An 18931-nucleotide genomic window follows, 5' to 3' on the forward strand; every position below is an offset into this window, starting at 1 on the left:
ACTCTCACCCATTCTTACACACATCTGTATGGGTTTTTTTTTTCTTTCCTTTCTTAAGGTTTGGTCTCTTGGCAGTTTCAGGAGGCCAAACATGGAATATGATAATTTGGTCGGTGGTTTCTGAAAAAGAAACGTGCAATCAGACGTTATAAACATTGTTTCCTTGAGTTTGAACAACTTGTGCTGTTCTGCGGGATAACGAATAAAAAGGGGCAAGCATTTTTTTTCTTTTGGGGGGTTAAAGAAGCAAATGTTTGTTCACTTTGCCTTCTGTCTCTAAGACAGAGGGATCTCACTGCTGTTTATAATTACAGCAGTTTAATTGCCATTATCGTCTTATGACTTCATCTGCCTTTCTTTCTCTGCCCTCAGCCCTTTCCTCCCATTTGGAGATGTTGCTCTGAATGTTTTGATATGAATGTAACCATGACACCACCCTTTCTTATTAGAAAAATCCCCTTCCAAGCTGCAGTGCATTCTGGGAACATGCACGCAACAGCTGCAAGTGATATTCCTGACTTTCCCCTCTCCTCAAAGCTTGGATGTTCTTACACTTTACCCCCTTTTTCCCCTCATAACGTTCTCCTTCACCTTCATGATTCTTAAAAAAAAAGAATAATTTGTTCCCCTGGTGGTTGTTTTTGATTCAGCTTCTTTAATCCTCCCCTTCATCTCTCCACCCCATCCCTGGCTCCGTGCTTCAGGGTGTTGGCTTTAGTGGCAGTGAAAGCTGCTTTGCTTTTAATAACAGTTTGTCTTAATGAGTGGAGGGGCACATTCAGGAGAGAAGGGGGTGGGGGGGTCACAGCTGAAGCCAATTGTGTCCCTTTCCTGTCTGAGGCACTGCAGGCTGGGGTCAAGCTCAGGGTCACGCTGGCCCGTCGCCCTCGCTGAGTCCCGGTGCCGGTTCTGAACACTTGCCAGCATGTGTGTGCGAGCAAGTTAAGAGAAGAGGGCAGGAGGCACATCTGTTTCTGATCCCCCCAGAAAGCCCGGCTCTCCGGATCGGGACGTGCTGGCGTGCCTGGTGGGGGAGTGGGTTTGTGAGGGAAGGGAAGGGGGACGAGGGCGAGTGAGTGGTCACACGCTAACGGTATGTGTCGAGTAGAAACATAGTGATTTTCAACTGTTTTACTTTATCTTATCATCCCATAATAATCCCTATAGAATCCATTGTACAGTGCAGAAAAAGAAATACTCCCACTCTAACATCTTAATGTTTAATTTCTACATTTTGAATAAAAAAACTGTTAAATTAAGAAAGGTAGAAAAAGCAAACTGCTTATCTATTTCCACGTTATTGTCAGACATGTAGTGAAACCCCAGTGAGCATAAACATTTGGGGTAAGGGTAAGAGCCTGTTTATGCAGGGCTGCAGATGTGAAAAGAGCTCTAGCTTGGTTCAGGGTAGTGATATTTAGCACATTAGGCCTCCTGCACACCCCATGATCAAGACATTGACCTCAAACATACACAACTAGAGCATTCATAAAGGCTAAAAACATATCAGAACCAGACACTTGTAGAGTTAGGGTGCCATGGTGAACAGCTGAGAATGGATATAAGAAATATAGTCACAACTTATTATAAGAATCTCTTTAATACAATCAAATCTGTATGTCATTATTCTAAATGTCTGCACAACTGACCCAAAAAAGATTAAAAAAAACATTTAATTTCTTTGTTTTTCTTTCTTAAACATTTCCACATATTTATTGCATTACACTTTCTTTGGGATTCTATGGGATAGACCAACATAAAGCAGTGAGTTGTTGTTAAAGTGATAAAAAAGTGTTTCCCACCTAGTTGATTTCACATGCATGCATTCTTGTCATATTCAAGTGTTTCTGAACACCAATTATAATTCAGCAAAGAACAAAAAGAAAACACTGCAGTTTTTAAATTGTTTTCAGTTATTATAGGGCAGGAAAATCCAAACCTTAATGGCGCTCTGTGGCAAAAAGTGATTATCCCTCCTGTTAAAATATAATTGTAAAAGAGTAAATTTTCTCTAAACACACCCAGGGCTCATTACTGCTACACCCGTTCTCAGTCTAGAAATTACTTAAAGGTATAGAGGAGGATTTTCACAAATTTTTGGAAAGACCCACTCTCTCTATAAAAAAAAAAAATAATGCACATGCACAACCCTGTACCCGCTCCTGAGAGGGAATGTCTATTCAACACGTGCATGAGCATGCATGGGCCCATTTCTCCTCGTGCACGCCCTGTTTAAAAGTTGCTATCTGCATCGCACGTACAAGTTTACTTTTCAGAAGATTTGTTATTTTTCCACTATGTCAGACTCAACACCGGTAAGTGAAAATGGGGACGAGCACGTAGGACGGCCGTATGTAAAAATATCACCGGAATGATTGACAATTAGGAGGACCACTTATTTTGATGATCCATCCGGAAAAAAGGACCTTTAAATAGGACCTGTGTGACAAACTGATGTACACCAAAAGATCCTCTAAATCTCCATGGACATTGTGGCGAGATCCAGAGAAACTCTGCAACAAATGAAAAAGTAATTGAAAAAAATAGTTACACAGCCAATTCTAAAGCTATGGGTCTCCAGTGAAGCACAGTGGGAGCTATTATCCATAAATAGTGAGAACATGGAACAGTGGGGAACTTTCTCAGGAGCGACCAGCCAACCAAAATTACTCCAAGAGCTCAATGATGACTCACCTAAGAGGAAACAAAAGAACCCACAAAAACATCTAAAGAACATGAAAACGAGACTAGATGTTTCAGAAAAATATAAACAAACATCATGCCAAAGGCAAAATACGGTAGAAGTAGTGTAATGATCTGGGGCTGTTTTGATGCTTCAGGACCTGAAGGACTTTCTAAATGGAACTATTAGTTCTACAGTCTACCAAAAAGCCATAAAGAGAACATCTGGCTATCGGTTCAGGACCTCAGCCTGAAACGAACCTGGGTTCTGCAGCAGGAGGGTGATCCAAAACACATCAACAAATCCACCTCTGAATGACTGAATAAAAACAACATGAAGAGTCCCAACCTGAATCCAATTGAGATGCTGTGGTGTCACCTTAAAAAAACAGTTCATGTTAATAAACCCTACGTTGTGGTTTTAATTACAACAATTCTACAAACATTAGGGGACCAATGTTCCTCCATTGAAAATCTGTTGCAAATTGAGCTTGATCGCTGCTGCTGCTTTTCAAGGTAGCCTAACCAGATAGGCAAGAATCACTTTTCCACACAGGGACATGCAGTTTTAGTATTATTCCCCTTAATGAAAAAATCTTGTATGTCCAATTTTGCTATCTTTGACTACAATTTAATTTTTTAAATATTTTGAGACATGTGAGAAAAACGTGCATAAATATAAGGCACCCGGAAGGAGGCTATCACTTGTTAACACCACTGAAACTGACAGGAAAATAATGTGCAGTGTTTTCATGCATAGTGGTCACTACAGTGGACAGTTATTAAATGGTTCTTTTCTCTTAAATGAGCATGTTTTAATGTCACATTTGCACATATGTTACTACAGTGGACGCTAATGTATCATCCTGCCACTTGTCAAACTGCCACCTACTCGTCAGCCTTTGCAAGTGACTTTTTTTTTTCCTCAAAAAAACAAAATGGCCGACAGAGGAGAACATGGGTTGTGAGGGAGAGGAATATCTGCTCATTCCTTCTATTCTAGGCGATCCTTGCAGGTAAAAAAAAATATGGGGACATCAAGTAACAATTAAGGAGTTAAGTATAAATACCAAGTATTGATTCTGTGTTATTAAAAATTTGTAAGTAGTTATGTGTCCACTAAGTTGGACATTATGCAACTCCCTAAAGAAAGTATATTTTTAAAAAAAATTGATGAAAATGTTTTTTTCATTCATAAAGAGTAATAAAAACACTTGGTAAAAAAATCATAACATATACTATCATAATTCATGCATGAAAGGGTTAAATATGTTGTAGTCAGGTGACTTACAAAAAACTCATAAGTAAATAGTCAACATGTTTATAATTTAATATAAGCATTAAATTCAGTTTATTTATATAGCACCAATTCACAACACATGTCCTCTCAAGGCACTTTACAGTGACAGTTCAGTCAGTTAAAGTTTATTTTAGGGAAAACCAGTCGATCGCATCCAGTCATTGACTTGTATTCAGCAATCCCTCACACCCCACAAGCATAATGGAAGCCCTACCATGAAGGCCCCAGTGGTTAGTTAGCAAGCTAATGAGGAAAAGAGATGAAACTTAAAGCTTGGCTCTGAAACTTTGCCACATTTTAAACATCCCATAGAACACTGTATTGGAGCTGCAAGGATCCACATTTGAGGTTTTCTGATGATGCTTCTCTTCTGCAGAGACAGTAAAGCTCGTCTGTGCAGATTTAAAGTTAGATGAAGCCAAACACAGGGCAATTATAGAAAGAAAAATGTTGTAGGCCACAAAACACAAGGGACTCGGAGGGAGGTTCGTCTCTCTGCAGGACAACAAACCTAAACATACAACCAGAGCTATAAAGAAATGGTTTGACATAAAACATACTCAATTTATGAAATGGCTCAAACTATTCTACCAAGAATTGACCACTTGCAGCTGTAACTTCAGAGAAAAGAGTGTTGAATACTTATATGAGAAAACACATACCAGGATCTTGAATTTGCATCATTTCCCTGTTTCTTCTCACTTCACTCTTATGCATTTTTGTTGGCTTGAAAAATAAAATCCAAGTCATGCGATTTGCAGATTGTTGCAGTAATGTGACTAAATGTAAATAAAAGTTATATGTTTATGAATGAAGAGTTTAAGGCTGTAGATGCAGGCATTAAGCTGGAAGGAGTGTTAACTTTATCTGTAAAGGAAGTAGCTAATGCAGATTTTACTAGCAAAATACTATTTAAAGTGATTATTCAAAGTACAAAAAAGGTATAATAATGATCTAAGCTGAATATTCTGTTTTACCCTAAGGTTAAAACAAAGAATAAATATATGTATTTATTTACCTGCCAAAAGAATAAATTTAATTATTTGGTTTTTCAAGTAAAAAAATTGCATATTTTTCTTACTTCCACCAAAAACACATTAGTTTATGTGTCATTCTGGTGTTTATCAGATAAAATTTGTCTCATCATTGCCAAAAGAAAAACAAAAACATTTCACACATATTTTTACTCAATAAGAATTCCCTTCCTCCAGAAGACCGCTTCTCTTTGTTTCTTCCAAACATCTGGATGAAGAAGGTAGAGCTGAGATGAAACGCCAAGTCATTCTTTGAACAGAGCCCATAAAACAGGTCCATATTGACGAGCACGACTAACAAGCTGCAGGGATTGTAAGGATGGATCTCATGCACACACATAACGAAAGGTTTTTCCTCAGGCATTGCTCTCTTTTTTTTTCCAACATCCTTGACGTTTGCTTTTTTTTCTTTTAGTCACAGTTTTGCCTATTTTCTACAAACATTATCTTTTCAAAATGGTTTTGATATATTTTTAAGGCTTCCACCAAATAACAGTCCCATTTTTTTGTTCATGATTTATAGTTACAAGTATCCACGTCCCTTAAGTTTTCTTTTTAAAAGCCACAAAATATCCAGGACTACGTATTTTCTTTCTTTTTACAAAAAAAATATAAAAAGGTGTGAAAAAACTATTATATACAGCTTTTTTTAAAATGTTTTTTGGTACAACACTCCTAAATAATGTCAGTTGCAACCAATTGACTGCAAGGGTTTTCTAATTAGTTAATACGAAATAAAACCACAAAAAGTTGGTTGAGTGCAAAATGCTTTGTCTGCTATAAACACTGCCCACCATGCTCACCATATTGAAACATGGTGGTGGTAGCTTCATACTGTGGGAATGCCTTTCTGGGGCCGCGCATAGGGAAGCTAAAAAAAATGTTTTCAAGTTTATTACCTTACTTTCATTTCATATTTCTGAACTTTGTGTTGGTCTTAAACATATATTGCGGTTTTGACAAAACACACTGTAAAAAAAGTTTAATGGGTGTGAATACTAATATTTTTCCAGGTGTAAAACTCATCTATCGACAGTAAGACATCCTGGCTTAGTTTGAAAGGTGACCTTACAAATAGTTTCACACTTCAGAAAACTAAATTCTTCTTTTTTTGTACATAATGGACTATCGCTGTTCTCCGTGGGTGTTGGGGATCTATAGGGAGAACTTGACTAACCGTTTCAAAATGTTGAAGCTGAACTAATGATTAGCAGTTACTTGCTGGACCTCTACTTCTTCTTTGAAGTTTGTTCTGTCTGTTTCCCGTTTTTACTCTTGGATACTTTCCCTAAAAATCAGTTCATTGCTATGACAGCCATAATCTTCTACTCACTGTTCCTATGTTCCAGACATTCCCCTTGGAACACCTGAGCCAGACATCTATGCCAGGAAAATCCTTTCAGTCTCTCCATCCTGTCTCCTTCCCACCTTCCAGCCTCCAAGCGTTGCCGTCTCAAAGGCATTGCAAACTGACCCATTCTTAACTTCTCCCAAACCCCCTGAACACCACCTTGACCTCCTCACCCAACCTTTCTCTGATCTCTGACTTCTCCTCGAATTCATCCCGAGGCGCTTAAGCTTACAGAGCCTTTACTGCCCCCCTTCCTCACCCCTTCTTGCTCCCGCTGCAGAGGTTCTTTACAGCCCTGTCATCCCAGCCAGAGCAGTAAAAAACACATCTGGAATCACACTCTACGTTTCTATGCTCTTAACCCAGGTTTGTGAAGCCTTACTCGCCTCCCTCATAACACGGCGAAGCTACGCCACAGGAAAAACACTCCTATAACAAGCTACAAACACTGAAATAACACTGTTACCCTAAGTGAGATGCTTCTAATGAGGGCTGGGGGGGAGGTACGCACGCTGTTTAGGGGTGAAGCGGAGTGGGTGAGAGGCACAGAGCGTGAAACAAGAGGCAGGCATGTTGGATTTGACTGTACTCATCCGCCCACACAAGCTGAGGCCATTTTGGATCCCTGTCAGACTTCTGCTTGCCTCTGTGCCTGGGGTTTCATGCCTTCACAGGAGGAACTTGTTGTATGACCCTCCTTTCATTTTTTTATGTGAGAAAGTGTCTCCTGGTCTGAAGCGTGACTATATATACATTTAATAAGGGCCTGTGAGGTTAAGTAATAGATGGTTGGGCTGGGCTATGGTGGAGGGAGGAAATGTCCGTAAGAGATAGAGAGCAAAGAGCGCAAAGTGAAAACAAATTGATTCATAAAAACTACACAATGTTTTTCTTGATGAAAATTTATTGGAGAACAATTGTCTTTAAGCTACTGATGTAAATTTACTACCTTGCATGTTTTGAGTTTTTCTTACCAGACTGATAAAAAACCTGTAAAACTTTTAATTTGGATTCATTAACTTTTCCTGGTTCAGAACCAATATCAAGATATACCAGAGTTTTAAAATGTTTAAAAACATTTGCTACCATATAATTCATGCAGATTTAAAGTCCTTTTAATGAGCAAGCAACTTTTAATTACTCAAATAAGCTAATATCAGCCAGCTCTAAAATTTGCCTTAAATATTAAAGGTTAAGTGGAGGATTTTCATAACTTTTTGAAAAGACCAGCCCTCCCCACACACATGGACAGCTCTGTACCTGCTCCCGAGAGGGAGAGGTACGCCTATTGAACCGGTGCGAGAGCGTGCATGAGCCCATTTCTCCTCATGCACACTGTTTAAAAGTTGCTGTTTGCATCACTCATACAAGCTTACTTTCCAAAAGAAGTTTTGTAATTTTTCCACTATGTCAGACTCACCGCCGGTAAATGAAAATGGGGACGAGCACATAGGACGGTCTTACGTAAAAATATCACCAGAATGACTGACAATTAGGAGGACCACTTATTTTGATGATCCACCCAAAAAAAGAACATCCTCCACTAAACCCTTAAACTAAAATCAAGTGCCATTATTCATCAGCTATTTCAGCGAATCTTAGACAGACTTTGTGTGTTTTTAAGGACCCCACATAGACATACGCATGCTTTGGGCTACGTTGAGTCAAACCGCGCATTTCAGCCATCATACGGTAATTTAGTGCACTATTCCTACGTTTCTCCTGAAAAATGCCTTCATTTCCCACTCTGCCAGCTAATATCAGACAAGTTTGCACTCCATTGGGGCTTAATTATTATAAAACCTATGCTAAAGTGCTCCCTTGGGGGCCAAACAAGTGCCTTAAACAGTGGGGAGGACACGCTATATGTGCCCTTTCTTTTTTCTTTACGCCCCTGCTCTTCAAAAAGTCTGTGCACGCTAATGACCTTTCACAAAAACACATCTAAAATAGTTTAGTATCAATACTCGTTCCTGCAGGGAAGTATTTTCTATACTTTAAAAGATAAAATATTTAGTTTAAAGCCTCTGCCTTTGATTCCTCACCTAAATGAACCACCTAATGATCATAATAGGTAAAGAAGGAAATCAATATGCTGCACAACTCCTCCCATTTCACATTTATAAACAAAACTGTAAGACAGTGGGGATTTCTTTTTGCAAAAAAAGATCTTGTTTGGAGTTTATTTCATTAACCTTTTTACATTTGTGTGTTGCAGGAGGAGAGGCAGGGTCAAGTTTCAATGTAGTGAGGAGGTGCTTGATGCTGTGAGAGGAATTAGAGCAGTGCTGCGGTAGGTACAGAGGATCTAACCCAGGCCCATCTGTTAAAAGCTCTCTTTTCTCTCAATGCCAGAATCTTTTTTATTTTATTTTATTTTTTTGTTGTTGATATTTTTTCTTTTATTTTTATTTCAAGACTTTGGGGGGATGGAGTGAGGGTGAGGTTTGGTTCTGTGCATAAATGGGGGTGGAGGGAAAAGGGGTCTCGCTAATAACGAGCATGGTCGTTTTTCTAATTAGTGCTTTGGGGAATATTTTCTTAAGGACAACCAACCCTCCCTGGGGAGCTTTTTGATAGAGGAAAGTGGCCATTAATCTAAGTCTGTGTACATATGTGAGTGCAGCACAACCTGCATACACTTAATGGATTATACAGAAACATTTTTAAGCTTTACAAATAAAATTTTTAGAAGGGTCTGGTCATTTGCACAGTCACGCACACCTTGTCTGATCCTGAGTGTAAGCATGGAAACAAGGACACGCACGCGCTCTATCGTCCTGCTTCGTTAATTCGAGAGTCGAGAGCCTTTTCTCCTTCCTGTATTCCCAGAGCTTAAGACCATAAGGAAATTTTCCTTTCTCTTTTCTTCCCTCTCAAAACTTTCTTCTCTCTTTTCTTCACTCCTCTTCTGTTTCTTTTCAACGAGCCTACCGCTCTTGTCCTTGCTTTGATCCCCCCCCTCCTTTGCCCTCTTTCTTCTCCTATCCACCCTTCCACCCCCCTTATAGGGCCTCCAGCCAGCTCACTGGAGTGGTTTCCTGAGTCTGCCCAGATTAATGAGTGCAACTCGACGTGTATGCATGTGTGAGAGAGGAGAAGGGAGAAAGAATGCCTCAGTGTACCACAAATTGTGAGTGTGTAAGTTTGCATATTGCTCATGTGTGTTTGTGAGTGAATGTTTGATCTGTGGTCTCCAAACCAAACTTTATTTTGTGGATTTTTTTTCTGCATAGAATCATCAAAGTTTGTGATTCCGCAGAAGACTGGCTCTCTCTGAGCATCTGGGCTGCTTTAAAGAATTCCCCGATCACAAAGCAAATGGGATAAGATTGCAATCAAGTGGCAGGCGCCCGAAAAGTAAGCCAAAGCGGGCCTGAGTTGTACCAGTTTTACTTCTAAAACCACTGTATGAAGCATACAAATTTATGACTACTCTGTTACTATGGGGAACCAGCAAAACTTTCTTGTATAAGAATGTGATCACTGGAAAAAGCAGCCAAGATTTTCAATTGATTACTTTTGATCAAATGTTTCCTCATGTATCAGGAGTTTAGAAAAGGGTTTACAGATTAAAAGTCTTAGTTGTTAACCAGATTCAATACCTAATGGTACAGTAAAAAAAAAAAAAAAAAAAAACGGGCTAAAATACTGATGGTTACATATTATAATAACTGTTTCCACTTATGTCTCACTTGAGTTTTATTCATACAATGATGATTTGCAACACATGTCATCTTGGGGTAATTTACATAGATAATTCAATAAAATCACACACAGACTGATTAAAAGTTGACAGTAAACTGATTGCATTAAGTCATTAACTTTCCAGAATGTAGTCCTCTTGAACGAGGGTATTGCGAAAACAGAAATTTGTTTGCATTGTATCTTTGCATCTGCATCAATATTTCACATCAAACAAGCATACAGCGACAACAGAGAGGAAAAGCTTCGCTTTAACGGTAAGAAACCTCCATCAGGACCAGGCTCAATGTGAGCAGCCTTCAGTGAACATAGAAGCACTGCTTATAATGTTAGAATAGGTCATGGTAAACTAGCTAGATTGGTGACTTTGTCTTGGAAAGAAACAGCTTAGCTGTTGAACTATTAGCTTGTTTTCTTGTAAAAAGGATGAAACCACACGACCACATGCAGTTAGAGAAAGTTAGAGTCCGAGTAAAAGCTGAGGACCTACTATGTCTAGGAGAGAAGCAGGAGGCCATAGCAGATGAACTGCCCACTCTAAATAAGCTTAATCAAAAATAATGTTTTCAAGCCTAGTCATGGGTAGACAGGGTATCGCTCACTATTTTATAAGAAAAGGGGTAAAAACACAAACTTTTATACAACTTAAAAATAAAATATTTGTAATCCAATTAATCTAGTCAAAATGTGTTTAATGGTTGACTATTAATTAGTAACCAAAAAAAAGAACATTCATGTTTTTTAAGATTCAGGATGACCCCTATGTGAGATAAGGTATAGGTCCATCAAGGATGCTTTAAAGGGACTTGGTAACAAGTAGTTAGACCAGTTAAAAGGGTTAAACTCTGTGTTATTACACTGCAACAACAAACTTCAGCATACAAGCTGAAATAATTACAATTACAAATGATTCAGATTTCCCCATGTGCGCTAAAAATAATCCCCTGATTGAAGCCATGTGTTGAATTTCAGGATGGTGGGGCTGAGATTGTGTCTTTCTGTGCGAGAGTGTGTCTGTGCGTGTGTTTGCGTGTGCTGTGGTGGGTCGTAGAGAGAAGTGGGAGGCAGCAGAGGGTGGTATGAATCAAACCACAGTGAAAAAACAGTTTGTCTTTTCTCTGAGCTCTGATAATAACGCCACGTGAGTTCCTGCTGCACTGAGTTTATTTACTCTCACAACTCTCTCTGTGTACGAACTTTCACTCTCAGACATACACACTCACGGGCTCGGACACAAACCCTGTTGTCAGCGCTACACTCACGAACATGGTGCTTTTGCTACGCACTTACAAATATGGATATAAACATGTAATCATAACCAGTTGCTGCCCAGTGCAGCTTGCTGTTTCTCACTCCACTCAGTCAGGCAAGCAGGAGGAGTCAAGATGGAGATGGTTTAGTAATAATGGCCAGGTGGTTTCAGTTAGGATGTGCTGTACCTGAGTATGTAGGCAAGCCAAGAGGGAGACAGTGAATTAGCTTTCTTGGCCCTTTAAGTTTCCAAGAAATTCAACTTGGGTGGTTCACATGAGTTATTTCTAGAGATATTGTACTGCATAAACATAATAATGCTTTTGAAGCGCTTAGATTACTCAGGCTATTTGTTATAGTGGCTACATGAATCTTAAAAGGCTTAAACATTTTTCCCAAAAAAAGATACCTTCAGTCTTTAAATACATATAGTTTTTACTTTAACCTTTAAGTCAGTCAAAAAATGAACCGTATGGATTTTCTGACATGGGGGAGGAGGTACTGGTCCTCACTCTGATGCCAAGATAGAAGCACACACACACACACACACACATATATATATATATATATATATATATATATATATATATATATATATATATATATATATATATATATATATATATATATATATATATATATATATATATATATATATATATATATATATATATATATATATATATATATATATTTATATACATATATGGGCTAAGCTTATCGGCCGATATCTGATACCAGTCTGTTGAATGTTAAACTGTATACTCTGCCATGAGAAAAAGGCATCATGCGTTACATAAACAATCCCAAGTATGATAATTAAACAACGAGTAAATTGTAACAAAGCTCCATAAGCTCATGACAGTTTTTACTAGCTAATAGAGGTGTTCAGTTTGTGTGAAGTGTGTGATTGAGATCTGTTTAAATATATACTCAATATTAAATATTGTCTGCTCTAAATTCTTGTAAAACTGCACAATGAGAACTACAAAACAACAGCAAACTCATCTGCATTCTCCAATATGAAGCTTCATGGATAACTCCTCATTCTTTGATCTCTGAATACAGTACTGAGTCCTAACAATAAAAAATCTAATGCACAAAAAAAAAACAAACTAAAAACACTTTTTAAAACTACTTACATAAATTATCATAAATTATCATACTCTACTCTACATAAATAATTATCAGAACCACAATAATATAATAATATTCTTTTCCATATTGGTCTCAGGAGATGGTCAGAGTATGAAGGACTGATGCTCTATATTCTGGGTTCTTATGGGTCTGTTGAGTTTCTGTCCTGCTAAATCCTGAGCCATGAATTGTCTGCTTTTTCTCACTGTAATCATTCAATGAGAGCCCGATATATATTTTATACTTCCTCATCCTCACTGACGCTGTTCAGACAGGGATTTACCTCTTCCCACCCTGTCTGTATTTTTGAAAGCATTTCCTTCTGAGGAAGTGGTGGCGTATCGGCTGTAAACATGGGTTATTTTGTTATTTTTGGTTAGATTTAGTATTGATGTGAGTTTGACAGAAATGTGTACCATATATTTATGAAAATATAAGACAAATCACTGCCCTTCTTGGTTCAATACAAACACTTCCAGTTCATCCAGTATCAGTGTGCCTGGCCCAGTGAGGCCGCTGTATATCCACTAAACTAAACTTTTTGTTTCAGGCTTGTAGTAATAAAAATGCTTTTCAGTATTTTATACTTTTAAACTCAGGAATTTAAATTTAGCTTACCTTACCTTAGCTTAGATTAGTTTAATTTAAATTAAGTGTGCATTTTTATAAATCAGTAAATAAAAGAGTCAGTGATGGCAAAAAAGATAACACTGGCACTACCCATCTTTTTAATTTTAAATGTTTTAAAGAAACGTCATAAAAAAAAAATAATACCTTGAGTACTAAATGTAGATAAGATATCTAAATATTGTTAAGATTTAGTACTATTTCATTCTGACAGTTTTTACACTTTTATATAAGCTCTGCAAGATACATTTCCCTCTGTTATAACCAGGGGCTACAATATATGATTCTTTCAGGAGTTTCTTTTATCTTCACAACTTTATCCTTTTCAAATATTTGCTTTTCAAGATACAATGGTAGTTCAAAATCCTCTTTCAACATCTATGTGTACAAAAGCCTTACCATAAATGGCTGTAAAAATAAAGAGTAAAATATTTTTTCTCCTCAACATACTGTAGAAACATCTCTGATGCTGAACTCTCACACAAAGGTCAAACTTACAGTATAGGAGTCAAATTACTCCTTTATCCTTTAGATTGGTTCTTATAATGTGATTAACTTTGAATTTCTCAGAAGAAATGCAAGTCATCTTTCTGTAATTTGTGTTTTTGTTGTTATCATGGCTCATAGAGCTCACCCACACTCATCCGTTGAGCAATTACAATCACCATGCCATGCATTTGTATGAGGTTAGCTGTCTCTCAGTCATAAACAACAAGAGTCTTTTCTGTATAATGGTCTGGATGAAAAGAGGGCGGGATATCCACTGGAGAGCGTGGTTGGACAGCAAGCTCAGAAGCAGTGTCTGCTTATTTGATATGAAGTCGTCCGTCAGGAAGAAAAATAAACAGCCAAGCGTGCTGCTACTGCAGGGCCAGAGGAAGAGCTGTTACCAGAGCACAACACAATATTTACACTGCCTGGGCACACACACACACACACACACACACACAGACTATCTTACACCAGCCAGCTCTCTTACCTGCTCAGATAAAGGGCTCAACAAACACCGGGACATGTGTACATACAATGTGCAGATGCCTTGATAGTGATTGTCCTTTTTAGAGGTCTTTACTTTTGTATGCATAGCACTGATTGTTTGTATTCGCACTATGTATTAGTGTAACTAAGGCTTCTGCTTACGCTCAGCTCATTTATTGCAGATGCAAACAGTTTTTGCATTATGTAAACAATCTGCAAAGTGTTTAATTCTAAGTTTAAATATTAAAGTACAGCCTCTACATTTAGCTGAGACAAAAAAAAATTTCAAACTCATTTTGTATGCAGTTTGTCACATAAAATAATATGTCATTGTCACTTTTTTATTTTTGCTCAGTTGTCCTTTTTACACTTTAGCATCCCATTTAGTTTGATTTAGTCTTTCTCAATTCCTCCTTGAGATATTTTTAATCAAATTCCTCCCTCAGAGAAAAATATACTTGTATTTAGTGCTGCTGCAGCAAACTATTGTGCCATGATCTTGGTGCTGATAACTGGTTTGTTTGCTGACTCCATTCACCTGTCTAACTCTTCCCAGTTTCTAATCACTGCTAATCTGATCCACCGGCTCCTGCCTCTATTTAAGGCGCTTGCATCTAGTCATCAGAGCCAGATTATTCTTGTTCTCTCCTGTCAGTTGTGAGATTGTTTTTAGAGTACCTTTGTGTTTCTTCCCCACTGCAATCAACTGTTCTGTAAATCAAGTCACAGACTCTGCATCACACTAATAACACCAGACCAAAAAAACTGCATATTTGCACCATATATATTAATGCTATGAACTTCTATTAATGTGTTTTTTTTGCACCATATTTTTTCTACCACATTGTTTACATTTTATCACTGCTGCACTGCTTTATGGAATGGAAATGTTCATTTACTGTCTGATAAGTTGTACTAAACGAAATTGTGTTTTCTATACACTCTGTGTATAGAAAATGACAATAAAATTTGTCTAAGTCTGATTTCCTGATCCTGACCTGTTCTGCCTCTCATCTTCTGAGCCTGCCTGCTCCTGTTGAACGATTTGCCTGAACTGTTTTTGGACTTCTGGATCTCTGAGCCTGTCTGTTCCTGTTCCGATCTATTTGCCTGACCTGGTTTCGGACTCCTACATGTTCTCTGGGGCTGCAGCGTCCGGGACACACTGGGCAGCGTCCACCATCTTTGTGGCAGCCCACCGGCTGTATCCTACGTCATTCTCTGGCGATGGACTGAACTTTTAAACCAGTTTAGTCACTCACATTCATAATCTTCCACCGTTAGATTTAAGCGGTAACTAACCTTTGTTTCTCTCTTTTAGTTTCCTGCCTTAGACGCCCTAGCCGCTGCTTCTTAGATCATCCATCCATCCATCCATCCATCCATCCATCCATCCATCCATCCATCCATCCATTATCTGACACGCTTGTTCCGAGTGGGGTCGCGAGGGGTGCTGGTGCCTATCTCCAACAGTCAATGGGCGAGAGGCGGGGTACACCCTCGACAGGTCGCCAGTCGCTTCTTAGATCATTAATGTTTAAAATAAATGCGTTTGAATAATCCCACTCTGTCTTGCCTTGAATACTGGGTCCTCTCTGACTCAGTATGTTATGACTCCATTCTGAGTCATGACATAAAAAAACAACTATTTGGCTGGGAGTTCAAACCCATAACAAACTGCTGCAAATATTTTAGTTTTCTTTTTTTTCTTTTTTTAACCCAATCAGCTTGTTTTGGCCTGCAAGGTGTCAATTTTGCTGCATCCTAACCATGCACTCCTATATTTCATTAGTGAGTGAAAGCATCTTGTTTGTTTAGATAAGGAAGCTGGGAGGAGTGCCGAGGGACAAGTGATAGTCCTGACCTCTTGGATCTGAGTCCCACCCGTTTGGCTCTGAGTGACAGATAGCATCGATGCAGAGTCCTTATCAGCCCCCTGCCCTCTGAACTGGGATCTGCCTCCAGCAGTGGCTGAGGGTGGAGAGAGACGGGAATGAGGTTTGCATGCCAAAACAAGAGAGGACTGAACACACAAAAACACATGCCTCCATCTAAATATCAGATCCAAGTATTACAGTTAAGACACACAAAAAAAGACTGTTTAAACACAGATTCAGTCTATAACTTTCTTCTCTTGCTCCTCGGAGTTAGTCATAAAGAGAGAAGGTGACACCAAAAGGCTGTGTGTGTGTGAGGGTGTGTGTTATTTCTCTTGGACAGTAGACGGCTCCATGTTTGCAGGCTGTGTTTTGGAGTCTCTGTAAGTCATTTTGGTGTTTTTTTTTTTTTTTTTTTTAAGGGGGGTGAGATCACGCTTATGCTGAACATAAAGGCGCTTTGAGTGGAGCGGGACCTCATAGGCCGAGCCAGGAGGTGCAGTGGGAACAGTTATTCTCCCTCTCTCTTACTCAGGGCAGCGAATGGAGCGAGGGCTCCCAAGGGCCAGGGGGACTATCGTTTTCCTCGTTAATTATGTCCGTCTGGCAGATTGGAAAGCAGGAAGTCAGAGCCGGAGAAATGGAGGGAAAGAGGGAGGGATGGGAGATAGATGATAGGAGGCAGAGAGAAGTACGGGAAGGGGTGAGGGAGGGAGTCAAAATAAGGGAGGAGAAGCAGGAGAGAAGATGAATGATGAGAGCAAGAAGAGACGTCTGAGTGGTGATGGGGGAGTGATAGAGAGGCAGATCCAAATAAAACCACATGCAGGGAGGATTTAGATGATGAAACCAGGTGTTTGATAAAAGTCGGAATGTTGGACTCTGCCATGACAGTTCTTTGGATGTTCTCTCCTCTCTCTCTTAGTCCCAACGTACTCCACGACCTCTGCTTTCATTCAATCTTTTGACCCTTTCAACAGCACCAGCTTGAGTCTATAACTTAACTTTATTAGCTGAGTTTTATTTAGAAATTTGCACCAAACTTTGCTGATATTCTAAATTTGTGTTTGATATTCTGAGTTTGATATTCTGAGTGTAACGTCTGTTTGTTGACCATGTGACTTCCGTGATGGGAAAACAGGGTTTTCATTGCATTTTTGTAAAATACACCAAGGCAAGGGAAGGCAAGGCAAGGCAAATTTATTTGTATAGCGCAGTTCAGCACAAGGGCAATTCAAAGTGCTTCACATGAATTAGATAATAAAATAGAGGAAAAATAAAAGAAGAACATTTTGATATGCCAAAAAAAGACCTCATCCTAGCGCAGAAACTTTTTATCAAGTTTTATTTGTTGTGTTTCCATTAAGAATTTTGGTTCCTAATTACAATTTGTACAATTTGATGGCCAATGCAAGCGGAGTCAGTAGCACACATTTTTTAGTCATGGTCTGTTTCAGATTGGTTGTTCCCTACAGCAGTGATTCCCAACCATGGGTACTCGTACCCCTACTGGTCCGTGAGTGCATTGCAAGGGGTAAATAAAAAAAAAAATGTCTGGAATCTGTTTTGCTTTGTGAGGACCCAATAGAACAATTTAACAAGCTTTAACAACCAAAAAGTAAGTTTTCTTTGAATTCACCCTCAGCTCATCCAATCCAGGCAGAGGAACAGACTGGATGAACAACCAGGTATGAGCTGTTTTTGATTTTGATTTTACATACTCTAATAATCCCAGTGGGAAATTGCTTCTCTACATTTAACCCATCCCCTTGGGGAGCAGTGGGCTGCAATTGTGAGGCGCCCAGGGAGCAGTGTGAGGTTAAGGGTCTTGCTCAGGGACCCAGAGTGGCACTCACAATCTCAGGATTCAAAGCCCTATGCCCTAACCACTAGGCACTCCTCAGACTTTTCACACTGAGCTATCGGAGCTTATAATAAGTAATACTAATTAGGTTCCCAATTCATAAAGTTTAAATGTGCTTATAAGAGAGTTACTCAGAGTAGGTACCGATTTATAAATACAGATTTATAACATGGTTTTATTTTGTATTTATTTTGATTCCCTATTAACTTCCAGGCAACATATTTATGTTTTTTTGTTTTTTTTTGTTTTTTTGAGCTGGAAAGCATAAAATAGCTAATGCTCATTTTAAAAGATTAAGTAAGCTGTTTTTATTTTATAATCAGTTATTGTACAATCCACTTCTGGACAACCATTCACTCGTGGTCAGACAAAAAAGGCTTGGAAACATTGGTTAACAGGAATGACCACAAGAGCAAACAAACACATTGAGAAGAGGAATAAGTAGAGTAACTTACAAAAGTATTAACTCAGCTTGAACTTTTCCATGCTTTGTTGATTTATGAGCATAAAATATCAAGATTTCTAATTGCCATATAATCTAATCTGGATTATTTCTGTATTCTCTGCATTTAACCCTGTTTAATTTTTTACTGTTTTCTAAAATTTCAATTTTTTTCCTTAGCCTTGCTCTCCAAACAGCTCCCATACATTCTGTCGATTGTCACAATGACATTTCCACAGTATTTAATTTCTCTGGTTTACAACTTCATTACTGTTTTTTTTCCTGTTTCTTTCATTGCAGTGTCCTAATTATCTTGTGTTTTTGTTGCTCTCTAATGTACTTTGCTATTAAAAAATATACTCTACATCTTAACATGGCAAGTATGTGCCAATTTGTGGAAGTATTTTAAATAAAAACACAACAAAATATATTCAGGTTTGTGGCTTTAATCTGACAGCAACCAAAATGCTTAATGCACATAAATACTGCTGCAAGGCAATGTTGTTTTTCTTGCAGCATGGATAAAAGACGCTGTGTAAGGGCAGTTTAGGCCAACACAGGGGCCAAAGCAGTTACACGAGCTGAGCAGAACGGGTCCTGGATTTAACTGGCTCCAGATCCAATTATAATCGTCTGCTGCATCTGGACACGGTTAGGAGTTTAAGTCAAAACTCACACTTCAC

This window comes from Cyprinodon tularosa, unplaced genomic scaffold (assembly GCF_016077235.1).
Source record: "Cyprinodon tularosa strain WSP-4 unplaced genomic scaffold, ASM1607723v1 ctg33, whole genome shotgun sequence".
Lineage (NCBI taxonomy): Eukaryota > Metazoa > Chordata > Actinopteri > Cyprinodontiformes > Cyprinodontidae > Cyprinodon > Cyprinodon tularosa.